Below are 16,519 nucleotides of genomic sequence, written 5' to 3'. Positions count from 1 at the left end.
GTCATATTGCTTTGCAAAAATAAAATCCTCTCGTGCCAATAACAGTTAATCTCTTTACCACCACATACTTCCTTCCTATATTTTAACATAAATTACATCACATCATTAATTATACCTGGCTTTCAGAATTGTCAGTGCTTCCATGTGAGATGCTTTTACATGAGGGATAGAATTTGAAGATACTTCTGGGATGGGGAAACCTCTGTGTTTCTTTCTCTCTTTCTCTTGTCTGTCTCTGTGTGTGCCTTTCTTTGTATGCTTTTGTCTCAGTATAAAATGTGATTTGTGGGGCAGCCCGTGTGGCTCAGCGGTTTAGTGCCGTCTTCAGTCCAGGGCCTGATCCTGGAGACCTGGGATCGAGTCCCACGTAAGGCTCCCTGCATGGAGCCTGCTTCTCCCTCTGCCTGTGTCTCTGTCTCTGTCTCTCTCTCTCTCTTTCTCTTTCTGTGTCTCTCATGAATAAGTAAATAAAATCTTTAAAAAAAAATAAAATGTGATTTTGTCAGATCTTTCTGGTTATCATAAATCGTATAATATTTTTTCTCAGCTCCCCCCCCCTTTTCCCCAGTTTTATACTTTTATTTGTGACAATCAGCGATTAGTCCTCATCCACATTAACTGTCTGTAGATTTTTGAAAATGGGGGAAGGTACTTCAGTAACCAATATATAGAGCTTGTTTGGTGAATCTTCATCCTCATTGTGTGTTTTAGACGACTGCACCCAGATACCGTATGGAACATTCCTTATTCCTTTGGCCCAGACAGCTTTGCTGAGCCTGGTGTCCGTGTACTACACATCTGGAGTTCCTATCTCCTTCATGGCAAATTTCCACATCTTTTTGAGTGCCTGAGGGGCACACTTCTTGAAATCCACTCCATGGATGCGCTTGTGAATGTCCGTGTATTCTCTGCTCACTACCCTGTTGATGCCAGAATGGCCCTTCTCATTCACCCTTATTTGTAGCGCCATTCTGCCAGGCTCTGGTTGGAAAACTCCGGTCCTTTTTTTTGAAGAACATAGAATTTTCTCATCTTCTGTTCATGTAAATTATCTTTTTTACTTTAGCCACGTGAAATCATTGTGAGAATTTTGTTTTGCACACTTGACATTAACTTTGGTGATAGAAAATCTAGGGCATGATGCATGTCACTTTCACTGGAATATGTGTTATATAACTTCATTTCTTCAATTCTTGCTGCTGTGTACTACATTTTAGCTGCTTTGAGCATTTGAGGTTGGTGGGGGAATAGCCTTCTTGGAGAATTAGCAAAGAGAAGAGAAAATTTCAAAAGAAATTAGTGAAAGGAAAAAATTTTCTGTGACTTTTTTAATGATATATTTTTATTTTTATGTTGAAGCAGAAAAACAAGTGTTCCTGTTTTTCCTGAAGGAATTGTTCTCACAATTTTTTATTATTCAATAATTACCTCAGCTTTTGTGTTCTTAACAACAGTCTGTGGCCTTAATTCTAGGTGATGGTGCTCGAGTAAACTTTTACATTTTGTTCCTGACAACTGGCCAACATTTTGTTTATATTGGCATGGAAAAGAGATATCTGAGTTGGAGAACAACATTCTCCAGGAGCGTGACTGAAGACTCCCTTAGTGGTGTAATAAACCTATCCCTCCTCTTAAAAACAGGTTTAACAGCTGCAGATCTTACTTTTCTTGAAGGAATTCTCGTTTGTTTTGTTTTTAAGTAATTTTAATAAAGAAGAAATGAGCTATACTCAGTGTATGGTTAGTAAGGTTTGTGAGAAGTTGCAGACTATTTTTTTTTAAAGATTTTATTTTTATTTATTCATGACAGACACAGAGAGAGGGGGAGAGAGAGAGAGAGAGAGGCAGAGACACAGGCAGAGGGAGAAGTAGGCTCCATGCAGGGAGCCTGACGTGGGACTCTATCCCGGTCTCCAGGATCACACCCTGGGCCGAAGGCAGTGCCACACTGCTGGGCCACGGGGGCAGCCCTTTCAGACTCTTGAATACAGGTCTGGCCTATTGACTAATGACTGGTTATTGTTGATATTAAGTGAAAAAATGTTTTCAATTATTAGGGGTAGATGGAGTAAAAGAAAAGAAAAGAATGAAAGGTAAGACATGGTAATAGGAAGACAATTGATGGTCTGATTTGTCTTGTTAAACTGGTTAGAGCAGTATCCAGAGAAATTACGGAAAACATCCTAGGATGTAAAATACCTCTAGAATATGTACCATTAAAAAAAAAAGAAGAATATGTACCATTATGTAGAAGAATTTTCTATAATAAAGCTATGTTTTGTAGCCCAGCTATTAGCTTCAGGGATTATTTAATTATAACCTCTTCTAGGAGTTCAGGGATAAGAACTACATTTAACCCCTTATATGAATTCTTTCTGGGAATGCCAACATCAAAACCTTTGGGAGGAAGTCTTTAGAAAGACTTGGGGAGATTTGAGTGCTTTAGAATGTCCCCATTACCACTTTAAGTTTAGCTTAACAGGTATGCTGGAGCAATAACATGAAAAAAGTGTGTAGCATGGAAAAGCATTGAAGATCAGTGCTGAGGAGTTTAGATTTGGTAACGAGGCCTGGGGCAATCATTGCAAATTTTTAAGTTAAAGATTGGAGAAGCTTGTTTTGATATCTCCTTTTTTTAAAAAAAAATCACCTCATTACTTGTTGAATACCTACCAGAGCACCTCCTTATTCTCACTTCCTTATACATAGACATTTATAATTACTTCTTTGGGCATACCCTCAAATGTTTTGACCCTTCTCCTGTTGTACATATCTAGTTAAATCCTGGATTCAATCTTGGTTAAATCCAACTCTGTCTACTATAGGTGTAGATGGACAATGTGAAATGCAACATCATTGAATGGTCTCACTTTAAATTTTGGCCACTGAGCTCTAGTAGGACTTTAGTCCTGCCTGAAATCCTATCACATTTCCTTAATCTATTCATCTCACATGATGCTGGTAGTAATTTCTTTCAAAAGTCTGACACTTCTCACTCCTCATTATCCATTAATGACCTTGCTTCCTGTCTTTTTTTTTTTTTTTTTTAAATCATCGGTTTGGTGAATGTAATTTGGGTTGGAAAGATTTAGCACAACTTCACCTCACCATCCACAACTCCTTTTTTTTTCTTTTTTAATTTTTATTTATTTATGATAGTCACACAGAGAGAGAGAGAGGCAGAGACACAGGCAGAGGGAGAAGCAGGCTCCATGCACCGAGAGCCCAACGTGGGATTCGATCCCGGGTCTCCAGGATCGCGCCCTGGGCCAAAGGCAGGCGCCAAACCGCTGCGCCACCCAGGGATCCCTTTGCTTCCTGTCTTATTGAGAAAATAAGCAACCAGAAGAGATCTGTATATTCCCACTATATCTTCTCAATGAACTTATCTCTGTTTGGTCTTATATACTCTGCTTTTCCTGCTGTCTTCTAGGTGAACTATCCATTGTCTTATTTAAAGCCTACTTCACTGGGCAGCCTCCGTGGCGCAGCGGTTTAGCGCCGCCTGCAGCCCAGGGCGTGATCCTGGAGACCCGGGATCGAGTCCCACATCGGGCTCCCTGCATGGTGCCTGCTGCTCCCTCTGCCTGTGTCGCTGCCTCGCTCTCTAGCTGTGTCTCTATGAATAAATAAATAAAAAATCTTAAAAAAAAAAAAAAAGCCTATTTCACTTGTCTACTAGATCTTGACTCCTAGCTACCCAGTAGATCATTTCAGCAATGCTCCCTTGTGCTAGCATCATTTTTCCTCTCTACTGGAATATTCTCATCAGCACAGAAACAGCTTATAATATCTAACATCACTAAAAAAGAATCTCCCTCAAATCTACTTCCCTTTTTGGCTCATTTCCTTGTTCCACTTACACCAAACTCCTGCCATGAAGGAATTGTCTATACTGTCTCCTCTACTCATTCTATTTTGAACCCATTCTAATCAGACTTTGCCAACAAGCTGCTGTGTATGATTATGCAGGTTATGTACTGCACAAGAGTGCCACATTCAAGAGGACAATGATCACATATTTGTGACTGGTATTCCAGCAGGTGGCACTAAATTTCTTGTTCTCATGAAAGTGTAATATAGGAGTTTTTTAAGAGTTGGAAGTGTCTTCAGGAGGGGCATTGCTTAAATCCACATAAAGATTCTGCATGGTCTCGTAGTGTTATGCTACCACTCCATCAAAATAGCTTTTGTTCACAAATGACCGCATTTCTTTATTTTTTTAATATTTTATTTATTTATTCATGAAAGAGAGACAGAGAGAAGCAGAAGGAGAAGCAGACTGCATGCAAGGAGTCTGATGGCGGGACTTGATCCTGGGATTCCAGGATCATGCCCTGGGCTGAAGGCAGGTGCTAAACCACTGAGCCACCCAGGGATCCATGACCGCATTTCTAATCCTACATCATTCTGAAAGTTAGCTTTCAAAACAGTTCATTTCCTTTATTGAATGCTTCCTTCACTTAGCTTAGGGATATTACTCTCTCTGGTCTTCAGTCTCACTAGCCATCATTTTTAGACCCTTTTGTAGTTTCTCCTTATCTCCCTAGCCCCTTAAAGATTATCTTAGGACCTTTTCTGTAGTAACTCATTTCCTTGGTAATCTCAACTAGTGGTAAGATTTTAGATGCCATTTATACATGGTAAGATTTTATTTTATATCCTCAGCCTGGACTGCTTTGTTTCCAGACTTAATATCCAATTGTCTGTATGACATCACTACTTAGAGATCTGATATAGACATGTGGTATTTTTCTGTGATTAGATTGAGGCCATGCGTTTTGGGGGAAGACACCACAGAGGTGTTATTGGGACATCTCAAATTTAATATGTTCAAATCGAACTCCTTGTTCAGTTTCTGTTATCTCTGCTGTTTTTCCTCATTCAGTAATTGGCAGTTCTATTTTTCCTGTTGATAGGCCAACATGTCTCAGGTTCCACTCCAGAACTACTGAATCAGAGATTCTGGAGATGAGGCCTGATAATCCATTTTAATATGCTCTCACGGATATTCTGATGCATAGTAAAGTTTGAGAAGCATTGGTTTAGGTCATAGTCTCTAATAATTATCTTGACTCTTTTATCTCTAGACGTCAGTAAGTTCTATCAGTTCTTCAAATAGATCCAGAATCGGGGTGCCTGGGTGGCTCAGTTGGTTAAGTGTCTGCCTTCAGCTCAGGTTATAATCCCTTTGTTGTGGGGTCGAGTCCTGCATCTGGGCTCCCTGCTTAGCGAGAAGTCGGCTTCTACTTTTCTTTCCTCCTCTACCCCTTGCCCTTCTCGTGTGTGCTCTCACTAATCACCCATCACCTCCCTTGTGGTATCCATCAGTTTGTTCTCTATAATGAAGAGTCTGTTTCTTGGTTTGTCTCTCTTTTATCCCTTCTGCTTGTTTGTTTTGTTTCTTAAATTCAACATACGATGCAATGATGTAGTATTTGTCTTTCTCTGACTTATTTTGCTTAGCATTATTCTCTGTAGTTCCAACCATGTTGTTGCAAATGGCAAGATTTCATTCTTTTATGGCTAAATAGTTTTCCATTCTGTGTATGTATATATATATATATATATATATATCACATCTCCTTATCCATTCATCAGTTGATGGACATTTGGGCTGCTTCCATATCTTGGCTATTGTAAATAATGCTGCTACATCTCTTTGAATTAGTATTTTTGGATTCTTTTGGTAAATAGTAGTGTGATTGCTGCATTGTAGGGTAGTTCTATTTTTAACTTTTTGAAGGACCTCCATATTCTCCACAGCGGCTGCACTACTGGGCAACATTTGCATTCCTACTAACGGTGCACAAATGTTCCTTTTTCTCCACATCCTTACCAATACTTGTGATTTTAGCCATTCTGACATGTGAGGTGATATGTCATTGTAGTTTTGATTTGAATTTCCCTGGTGGTAATTGATGATGAACATCTTTTCATGTGTTTGTTGGCTATCTGTATGTCTTCTTTGGAGAAATACCTGTTCATGTCTTCTCATTTTTTAACTGGATTATTCAGGTTTTTGGGTGTTGAGTTAGTGTAAGTTCCTTATATATTTTGGATATTAACTCTTTATCAGGTATGTCATTTGCAAATATCTTCTCCCATTCCGTAGATTGCCTTTTAGTTTTGTTGATTGTTTTCTTTGCTGTGCAGAAGCTTTTTATTTTATAGCACCAATAGTTTTTGTCTTTGTATTCCTTGCTTTACGAGACATCTAGAAAAAAGTTGCTGTGGCCAGTGTCTAAGAGGTGCTGCCTCTGTTCTTTTCTAGAGTTTTTTATGCTTTCAGGTCTCACATTTAAGTCTTTAATCCATTTTGAATTTATTTTTGTGTGTGGTGTAAGAAGGTGGTCCAAATTCTTTCTTTTGTGTGTCACTGTCCGATTTTCCCAACACCATTTGCTTAAAGGACTGTCCTTTTCTTATTGCATGTTCTTTTCCTGCTTTGTCGATGATTAATTGACCATGTAGTTGCGGGTTTATTTCTGGGTTTTCTATTCTGTTCCATTAGCTATGTGTCTATTTTTGTGTCAATACCGCATTGTGTTGATTGCTACGACTTTATAATATAACTTGAAGTGCTACCTGTTTCAGTGTACTGTCATACTTTATTTCCTACCTGGTCTTCTAGCCATTGCCCTTGGTCCTCTACTGTCTCATATTCCCTTTGGCAGCCATGGTGATTGTAACTTAGATCATGTCATTCCTCTGCTCAGGTGTTCCAGAGGCCCTCCTCTCACACAGACTAAAACCCCAATTCCTGGTATTGACAAAAACATGATTTTTCCTACACTTTGTCATCTGTCAGGCTTGACCTTGTTTGCTGATTCCAAAGACTTGCTCAAATATACCAGGTGTGTTCCCTCTCAGGATCTTTGTATTTTTACCTCTACATAAATATTCTTCCCTTGAATCTCTTCTGGTTCATTCTCACATTTTTAAGTTTCTTATCAGAGAAACTTTTCTCACCTCTCTGTAAAATAATCATGCCCCCACCCCTCATCATCCTTATCCCCCTTACCCTGCTTCATTTTTTTCTCACATCACTTCATTTTATATGTTTGTCATCTCTGGTAGTTGTCAACAGAATGTAAGCTTCATCAAAAGAGAACATTTATTTTTACTTCTCTTTCCCCAGAGCATTGCCTGGCTCAGCATTCAAGTATTAGTTGATCAAAGGAATGAACAAATACCAAGTACCTCTTGTCAGATTTGGTGATGCAGAGGTAGTCAAAATGCTGTCCCTGGCTTCAAGAAATTTACATTCAAATTGTGGAGACAGTTTTATAAATAACTGATACAAGTGCTAAGTCCTTGACAAGCATGGTCATGGAAGAGTAAAAAGTTGAAGTTAAGAAGGCTTGCTGAGATTTGTATCAGATTTTGAAGGATACTTAATAGTGATGGATGAATTAATCATTATGGACTAAGAGAGCTGTAGCAGAAGAAAATTTTAACTGTAACAGAGTCAAAGAAATAGCCAAGGGAATCATTCCTGGGTAATGAGTTTGAGTAATGAGTACAGAATTCATGTGGAGCCATAGTAATAATGATAGCTAAAACATTTGAGTACGTCTGTGCCTGACATTGTTCTGGAGGTATAACAGTAAATATTTACTCCAGCAAAACAATTATTCCTGATAGGACTCTGTAGGTACTTAGGCTAGTGAAGAAATAGAAGCATGGTAAGTGTATAGCTTCTCCAGAATTACTTTGCTGAGCCTTAAAGTCAACTTGGTCCTAGAACCCAGAATGATACCCACTGTACCAACTCCATTCATTGTAAAGTTTGATAGGACCTAGGTTGTAGAGTAAAGGAGAGTAAAAAGGAGCATAATAACTTTCAAAAAAGGCAGTGCAAAGAATGAATGTCAATTGGTGGAAGACTAGGTAAATAACGTATGCTGCATCTATGCTCTGTAATTGGTAAAGAATGAGGAATATTCTCCATGTGCTTGGTTATTGAGCAAGTCAATAATACATTGTTGAGTTATAAAAGCAAGTGGAATGTCTGAGGTATGTTTACATTTTTGTAAAAATCATCAACCTGTGTAATATATTTTAAGTGCACAGAAAGTGAACCTGGAAAAATAAATTGAATTTTGAGACAGTGGCAATAGGGAGACATTGTTTTTGTTTTGTTTTTTAGCTAGCATCTACTATAAATATGTAAGAATAAGTTAAAATGATCCAAAATATAGTGGGAAACAAGACAGACTGCCTTAGGTAAGTGTCCATGAAAAAGAAGATGGATAGAAGAGATCATATCCTTACATATTCTTTCATACATTTTTGAGAAATGGATGTGTGCTAGGACATTGCCAAAAGCAACAGACTGAAAAAAATGTAATGTCTAACTACATTTTAAAAAACTTTTGTGTATACAACTCATTGGTTTTTAGTATATTCACAAAGGTTTACAACCATCACCAGTATAATTCCAGAAAATTTTAATTATCCCCCACAGAAACCCTTTACCCATTAGCACCTACTTCCTGTTCTCCTCTCTCCACCAAGTCCTGGCAAACACTGATCTGTCTCCATTAATTTTCTCATTCTGGAAATGTCCCATAAATAGAATCATATAATATGTGATGTTTCTCCTCTGACTTCTTTCACTTAGCCTAGTGTTTTATCCATGTTGGACTGCCTGGTTAGCTTAGTAGAGAATGTGACTTTGTTGTTGTTAGGATTGTTTTTTTTTTTTTTTTTAAGATTTTATGTATTTATTTATTCATGAGAGAGAGAGAGAGGCAGAGACATAAGTAGAGGGAGAAGCAGGCTCCCTGCAAGGATTCTGATGTGGGATTCAATTCTAGGACCCTAGGATCACAGACTGAGCCAAAGGCAGACACCCAACCACTGAGCCACTCAGGTGCCCCAAGCATGTGACTCTTCATCCAGGGTCATGAGTTCAAGCCCCACATTGGGCATAGAGCTTACTTAAACTTAAAAAAAAAAAAAAAATGTTATCCGTTTTATAGCATTTATAAGTATTTGACTTCTTTTAATGGTTTAATATATTACCTTGTATAATACATAATCTTTGTCCATCAGTTCATACTTTTTGGCTACTGTCAGTACTGCTCTAGGCATTCAGGTACAGGGCTTTTTTTGTTTTTTATGAACATGTGTTTTCAGTTCTTTTGGATATATTGATCGGAGTGGAATTGCTGGGATTTTAACATCTTGAAGAATGTTAAAATTGTTTTCCAAAGTGGCTGCACCATTTTACATTTTCACCAGCAACTTTGTTACCTTTTTCATCATAGTCATCCTGGTTGTTTTGAAGGTGGTAGCACATTGTGGCATTGAGTTGCATTTTCACAGGGCTATTGATGTTCTGGACTATTAATGTTAGGTATTTTTTTTAATATGCATATTGCCAGTTTGTATATCTTTTGGAGAAATGTCTATTCACATCCTTTGCCCATTTTCAAAATTGCCATTTTCAAAATTATTTATCAGTAGCATCTGAAATTGTCTTCTTTCTATATGTACTCCTTTTTCTCTGGAGGCATGTCAGTTTAGTCTTTTCATAGAACAACATTTTACTTTAATTTTGTGGCACATTATATGTTTATCCCTACCTATGTGAGGCAGATTATGTAGAATGAAAACAAGGCACAGTGACAGCTTTCTTTTTTTTTTTTTTGAGATTTTTATTTATTCATTCATAGACACAGAGAGAGAGGCAGAGGGAGAAGCAGGCTCCATGCAGGGAGCCCGACGTGGGACTCGATCCTGGGTCTCCAGGATCACACCCCAGGCTGCAGGCGGCACCAAACCGCTGTGCCACCGGGGCTGCCCACAGTGACAGCTCTTATACCAGAATGATTACTTATTTCTCTGTTTTAGAGAGATAAGCTAAAGAGATTAAGTAGACTATATTTAATGTTTTGTGATTCAAATCTTTATGAAATGGGGTGCTCAGGGTTGAATTATTTGCATTTAGAAATTACATTTTTTAAAATTATAATTCTCTCTTTTGAGTTTTGCTTACTTGTAGATTATAATCCTTTATCTGTTTGCAAGTTTCAGTGGGGCAGTTAAATAAATCTTTCTGGGTGAAGGCATAACAAGAATCTTCCATTTAAATGACATGTATTTTCCTAGAGAAGAAAAGAGTGGGTGCAGTAAGTTTATTTAAGCAGTTATTGAGAGCATAGTGTGCCAGGTTGGTTCATTGGTGTTTCATTTTCTATTGCTGTGTAACAAATACTAAAAAATACAGAGATAAATCCCAAAGTGACTTTTGTGAACCTCTCATTAGGAGAGGTATTTTATCAGATGTTACCTACAAAAATTCAGTAACAGCAGCACACAAGAATGTGGCATAAATGACCTTCAGATACATCATAGCTTGTTCTAAAATTCAAGGGTGTGATAGTGAGCAAGGACATAATTGTTCACCCTTGAGAATTTATAACTTAAATGTATTGGTCACAGCTTTGTTGGAAGATGAGTTTTAATGAATCTTACTAATTTTTTGGCTTTGTTTTGAGATAGAAAGTAGTTGGAAGAGAAACCCTTTCTGGTATCTTTCACAGTAGTTGTTCTTTTAATATTTCTCTTGTACACATTCTGTGCTCACCCTTTCTTGCATGTGCTCTTCCCCACTCCCCCAACTCCCTCTTTTCCCCTATCTTCCCACCTTTTTTAGTTTGGAAAGAAATATATTGAGAGTTAGAGGGAATGAATGGAATAGGTTGTTTTTGTGTGTCTCCTGACCTGATGATAGTGTTTTTACACTAAAAAGTTACTGCTCTCCCTTTTTATCCCCAATACTAAGCATTTAAAGTTGTCGAGATTTAGGGATGCCTGGGTGGCTTAGTGGTTGAGCATCTGCCTCTGGTTCAGGGCATGATCCTACATTCCACGAGTCCCCATATATCCTTGCATGGAACCTGCTTCTCCCTCTGCTTGTGTCTCAGCCTCTCTTTCTGTGTCTCTCATGAATAAATAAATAAAATATTAAAAAAATAAAGTGTCGAGATTTCATTAGGATTTTCATCATACTTAAATGGTAGACTCCCTATTGGGTACATGTCAAAATTAGTAACTCAGTGATTTAATGACTGGATGTTAAGGATCTACTGTGTACAGGCACTGCCTAACATTCTGGAAATGCAGTAGTGACCAGGACATAAGTTCCTATTCTCATGACATATATTCTAGTAATGGAGGCTGATAATAAATACATAGATACAGATGCCGTGATTTCAAATAGTAATAGATGCTGTGAAGAAAATAAGGTAATGTCATAGTAAGTGACTTCAGGGTGAGGGATAGGCCTTTGAAGAGATACCTAAGTTGAGGTAAGAGTGGTGTAAGGAGTCAGCCATTACAAAGAAAGAGGCTATTTCAGGCAGACATAACAGCTAATATAGAGGCCTTTAGTTTGATTTTGAGGAGTAGAAAAGAAAACCAGTGTGAATGGAGCTTGATTAAGAAGAGGCTGTATGAGAAATGTTCTGAGGGTGCTAGGGAGGAATCTAGTCATGGAGGGTCCTATATGCCAGAGGAAAGAATGGATTTTATTCCAAGTGAGTTTGTGGTGGATTTTAGGTGAGAGAGGGATGAGCAATAACATTCTCTAATATGTCCCCAAGGCAGTTACCACATTCAGGGAGTCCAATATAGTATACTACTATTATCTACTATATGCTATCCATATTCAAGTTTCCTGATTGTCCTAACACTGTGTTTTATAACAACTGCTTTGATCCAGTTCAGAACTACACATTAACATTTAGTTTCGTTAGTGACTTTATCTACAGCAGTTCCTCAGCCTCTGTACCTGTCATAACATTTGCATTCTTAAATAGTACGTTTATTGTTTCATAGACTATCCCTAATTTTAATTTAATCGGTTGTTTTTTCATGACTGAATTCATTTTAGGCACTTCTGTCAAGAAAAATGTGATATAATCTATACAGAAATGATTTATCCATGGCATATCACATCAGAGGGTATTTGATGTTGCTTTGTCCATTACGGATTACTTGGTTTAGGTATTGTTTATCAGATTTTTTCCACTATACTGTCTTTTTTGTAATTAAAAAATTATCGAAAACTTTGTGTAAATATTCTGTCTCCCAGCAAACTTTCATCTAATGGTGAAATTTGGTTACTATGATTGTTGCAAAATCGTGATTTGCTATCATTCTATACTAATCAGTTGATTAGTTGGTATTCTACAAAAAGAACTTTTTCTTATCTATTTATACATGGATTCATGGATTCTTTCAGTGTGTTATGTAGTTCATGACTATTTTTATTCCTGTGATTTGTATTTCCCTCATGCTAAGTGATATAGAGCATTTTTTCATGTGTCTATTGTCCATTTGTATGTTTATTTTGAAGAAATGTCTGTTTATGTCTTCTGCCCATTTCATGATTGGATTATTTGTTCTTTTGGTGTTGAATTTGATACTTTCTTTATAGATTTTAGATACCAGCCTTTTATCTGATAAGATTTGCAAATATCTTTTCCCATTCTGTCATTTGTCTTTTGGTTTTGCTGTTTCCTTTGCTGTGCAAAAGTTTTTTATCTTGATGAAGTCCCAGTAGTTCATTTTTGCTTTTGTTTTCTTTGCCTTTGGAGACATGTCTAACAAGAAGTTGCTGCAGTTGAGGTCACAAAGATTGCTGCCTGTGTATTCCTGTAGGATTTTGATGGATTCTTGTCTTACGTTTAGATCTTTCATTCATTTTGAGTCTATTTTTGTGTTTGGTGTGAAAATGGTCCAGTTTCATTCTTCTGCATTTGGTTGTCCAATTTTCCCAACAACATTTGTTGAAGAGACTGTCTTTTTTCCATTGGATACTCTTTCCTGGATATTCTTTGTTGAAGATTAGTTGACCATAGAGTTGAGGGTCCATTTCTGGGTTCTTTATTCTGTTCCATGGATTTGTGTGTGTTTTTGTACCACTATCAATACTGTCTTGATGATTACAACTTTGTAATAGAGCTTGAAATCTGGAATTGTGATGCCACCAGTTTTGGTTTTCTTCTCCAACATTCCTTTGGCTATTTGAGTCTTTTCTCGTTCCATACATTTTAATTTTTCTAGATGTTGCCAGATTTCCCTTCATTGGAGATGAAGTGTTTCATTTTTTCCCCCTTACAGCTCTATTGAGATGCATTTGATATATAGTGAAGTATCAAAATACTTGGTGAGTTTTGGCATGGATACACCTGTGATATCAACACCATAATCAAGATTAATGGTGGATATGTTCAGTGTAGTTTTTATTTAAATTCCTCTTATGAGTGTGTGTTTGTATGTTTAAGAGCCTTTTTTTCCCCCTGTGAATTGATGTCTTATTTGTAGTGTCCCCTCCTCCCTTTTCAAGCAGCGCTCTTCACTTTATTTATTTTTATTTTTTAAGGATTTTATTTATTTATCCATGAGAGACACAGAGGCAGAGACATAGAGGGAGAAGCAGGCTCCTTGCAAGGAGGCCAGTGTGGGACTAGATCCTTGGACCAGGATCACGCCCTGAGTAGAAGGCAGACGCTCAACCACTGAGCCACCCAGGCATCCCTTTTCTCTTTATTTTTAAGAAGTTTTTAATGTATATTAGGGATATTAACTATAATATCAGTAGCTTACATAATATTGTAACATCAGTAATGTATCTGTGTAATATCAGTAATCTCAGATCCACTTAGAACTATATTGGTATAAGGTATGAATAATGAATCTAAGTTTGTTTACAGATGATTTTCCTTTTTTTTTTATAAGATTTTATTTATATATTCATAAGAGACACAGAGAGGGAGATAGAGGCAGAGACACAGGCAGAGGGAGAAGTAGGCTCCATGCAGGGAGCCCGATGCAGGACTCGATCCCAGGTCTTCAGGACCAGGCCCTGGGCTGAAGGCAGTGCTAAACTGTTGAGCCACCTGGGCTGCCCACAGATGGTTTTCCCATTACGTAAACATTACTTTTTTAAAAATTCTGCTGGAACAACCAGATAGTCATATAGAAAAGAATGAAATTGGACCCCCTACCTTACAACATGTAAAAAAAAAAAAAAAAAAGAACTCCAAATGGATCACAGATCTAAAATTAATAGCTAGTGCTGTAGATGTCTTAGAGGAGAATACAGGAGGTAAATCTTTGTGGATTCAGCAATAGTTTTTTAGATGTGACACCAAACACCTGTGACAGAAGAAAAAATGAATAGGAATTCATCAAACATTAAAACTTACGTGTTTCCAAGGATACTGTCAAAGTGAAAAGACAACCCATGAAATTGGAGAAAATATTTATTTATATACAAGTTTTCTTGAGTTCCTTGGAGTGACTTAGTTTTTTCCTAGGCTTTCCCTACTCCAAAATTGGGTTTTAGCTTTCTACAGTCTTCCTAATCAATGATCACTTGTTCATCTATTCTACTACCTTCAAACTTCATCCCCCCCTTTTTTTTTTGTTTCTTATGAGTGAGTGTGGTTTTGTGTCTTTATGTTGTCACTGTAGAGTGATTTTATGAGAAATCTAATGACTTCCTCTTTTTTTTTCCTACATGCTTTGTAGTGTTTTGTTTGTGAGTTCAGCTCGCCTTGTTTTCTTTCCTTTCCTTACCCTTTCTAGTAAGGCTAGAAAGGTTTTTTTGCTCTACTCTGTGGAGTGTCATTTTGAGAATGAATGGATATCCTATTCCGTGACAGTCTTTTTTTTTTTTTTTAAGATTTTATTTATTTATTCATGAGACAGAGAGAGAGAGAGAGAGAGAGAGGCAGAGACACAGGCAGAAGGAGAAGCAGGCTTCCCGCAAGGTGCCTGATATGGGACTCAATCCCAGATCCCTGGATTACACCCTGAGCTGAAGGCAGATGCTCAACTGCTGAGCCACCCAGGCATCCCTGTAACAGTCTTTATACCCAGTAATTTTAGCATCTGTTGATAATTTTTGCCTGAATCAATTATTGTTACTTTGGTATTTACAGTATGGTGGTTTTCTAATTTCATCATTCTTTCTAAGAATAGGAGTTTGCATACTCCTGTAAAAGAGAATTTTTCCTCTTCCGCTCACCTGTAAAAGAAATAATTTGTTATTAATCGATACACAGATTTTTTTTTAATGTATTATCCATTCCTGTTACTCGTTTTGATGTGTGACTTGTTTCAAATTTGGCCTCTGGAAGTCTCTGCATTCTTGCTGTGCCAAACTATAGAAATGTACCTTTTCCAACTGCTTGGTCTTTTTTCTCTGTGTTTTTAAGGTTGGCTCCAGTCAACTCATTGAGTTTAGACTTCTCCATGCTGAGGGAGGCATTGCCCTGCATGGGAAATATATTTACATATGCTCCCAAACTTACAGATTCATATAGCATATATCTCTCTGTGCTCCCTGATGTAGTCTTAGAAGTTTCTGATGTTCAGCAGTCCCCCACCACAAAGTAAGATACCATTCTCCCCTTTCACAGGTTCTTTTGTAGTCTCCATTTATTTGATGTGATTTTTGTAGTGCCTTACTCTCCTGGGGAGAAGAGGAGAAAAGTTAGAGTGCACTTGCGTCCTTTGAATTTTCTTGCATAATGTTTTTATGTTATTTGTCTTTTATGATCTCAACAACGGTATTCTCAGGTTCTTTTTCAGTAAGTCCTGCTCAGATTTTTAGAATGTAAGATGTATTAATTTGCTAGGACTGTTGTTACAAATTGGGTGACAACCAGAAATTTTGTCTCACAGTTCTAGAGGCTAGAAGTCCAAGAGATCAAGGCATAGAGAGGATTGCTTGCTTCTGAGAGCTATGAGAAACAACTTGTTCCATGTCTAGCTTCTGGTGGTTTCCTGACAGTCTTTGGATTGCGGAAGCACCATCTGACCTCTGCCTTCATCTTCATTTGGTGCTCACCTCGTGTATCTATCTGTGTCCAAGTTTCTTTCTCCCTTTTGTAAGGACATTAGTCATATTTAATTAAGTATCTTCCCTACTCTCTGGTGTGATCTCATCCCAACTTAACTAATTACATCTGCAGTCATCCCGTTTCCAAATAAGATCACATTCTGAGGTGCTGGGTGTTAGGACTTCAACGTAAGAATTTGGCGAGGGGCACATATAATGTGGGTACTTTTTAATCACTGTTCTTCAGTTGAGACAATTGCACATTCTTGTATATATGGGCTTCTATTTAATTTCAGATGAATGAAGGTTTTTTTTCCTTAGTTTTATATATTACGGACTGAATATTTGTATCCCCCAAAGTCTGTGTGTTGAGAATTAACCCCCAGTGTGATGGTGTTTGGAGGTTGAGGCCTTTGGGAGATGTAAGGTCATGAAGGGGAAGCCCTCATGAATGGGATTAGTGCCTTATAAGAAAGACTCCAGAGAGATCCCTCATGCACTCCTTGTATGAGGATACACTGAGAAAAAAAAAAAGATCTCTGAACTAGAAAGTCAACCTTCACCAGACACCAAATTTGCCTGTGCCTGTTCTTGGATTTCCCAGCTATTAGAACTGTGAGAAAAAAAAAAAAAAGAACTGTGAGAAATAAATTT

At 37.6% G+C, this 16,519-nt stretch overlaps 1 protein-coding gene across 6 annotated transcripts in view; it reads left to right on the top strand.

The window, feature by feature from the left end:
* The window catches only part of EPB41L5 (erythrocyte membrane protein band 4.1 like 5), a 145,709-nt gene that overhangs the window by 80,188 nt on the left and 49,002 nt on the right, over positions 1-16,519 (top strand). The gene's annotated exons all lie outside the window — the stretch shown is intronic.

Source organism: Canis lupus, chromosome 19 (assembly GCF_003254725.2).
Source record: "Canis lupus dingo isolate Sandy chromosome 19, ASM325472v2, whole genome shotgun sequence".
Classification (NCBI taxonomy): Eukaryota; Metazoa; Chordata; class Mammalia; order Carnivora; family Canidae; genus Canis; species Canis lupus.
The sequence above is the reverse complement of the archived record's forward strand: the minus strand, read 5'-3'. Positions and strand labels throughout refer to the sequence as shown.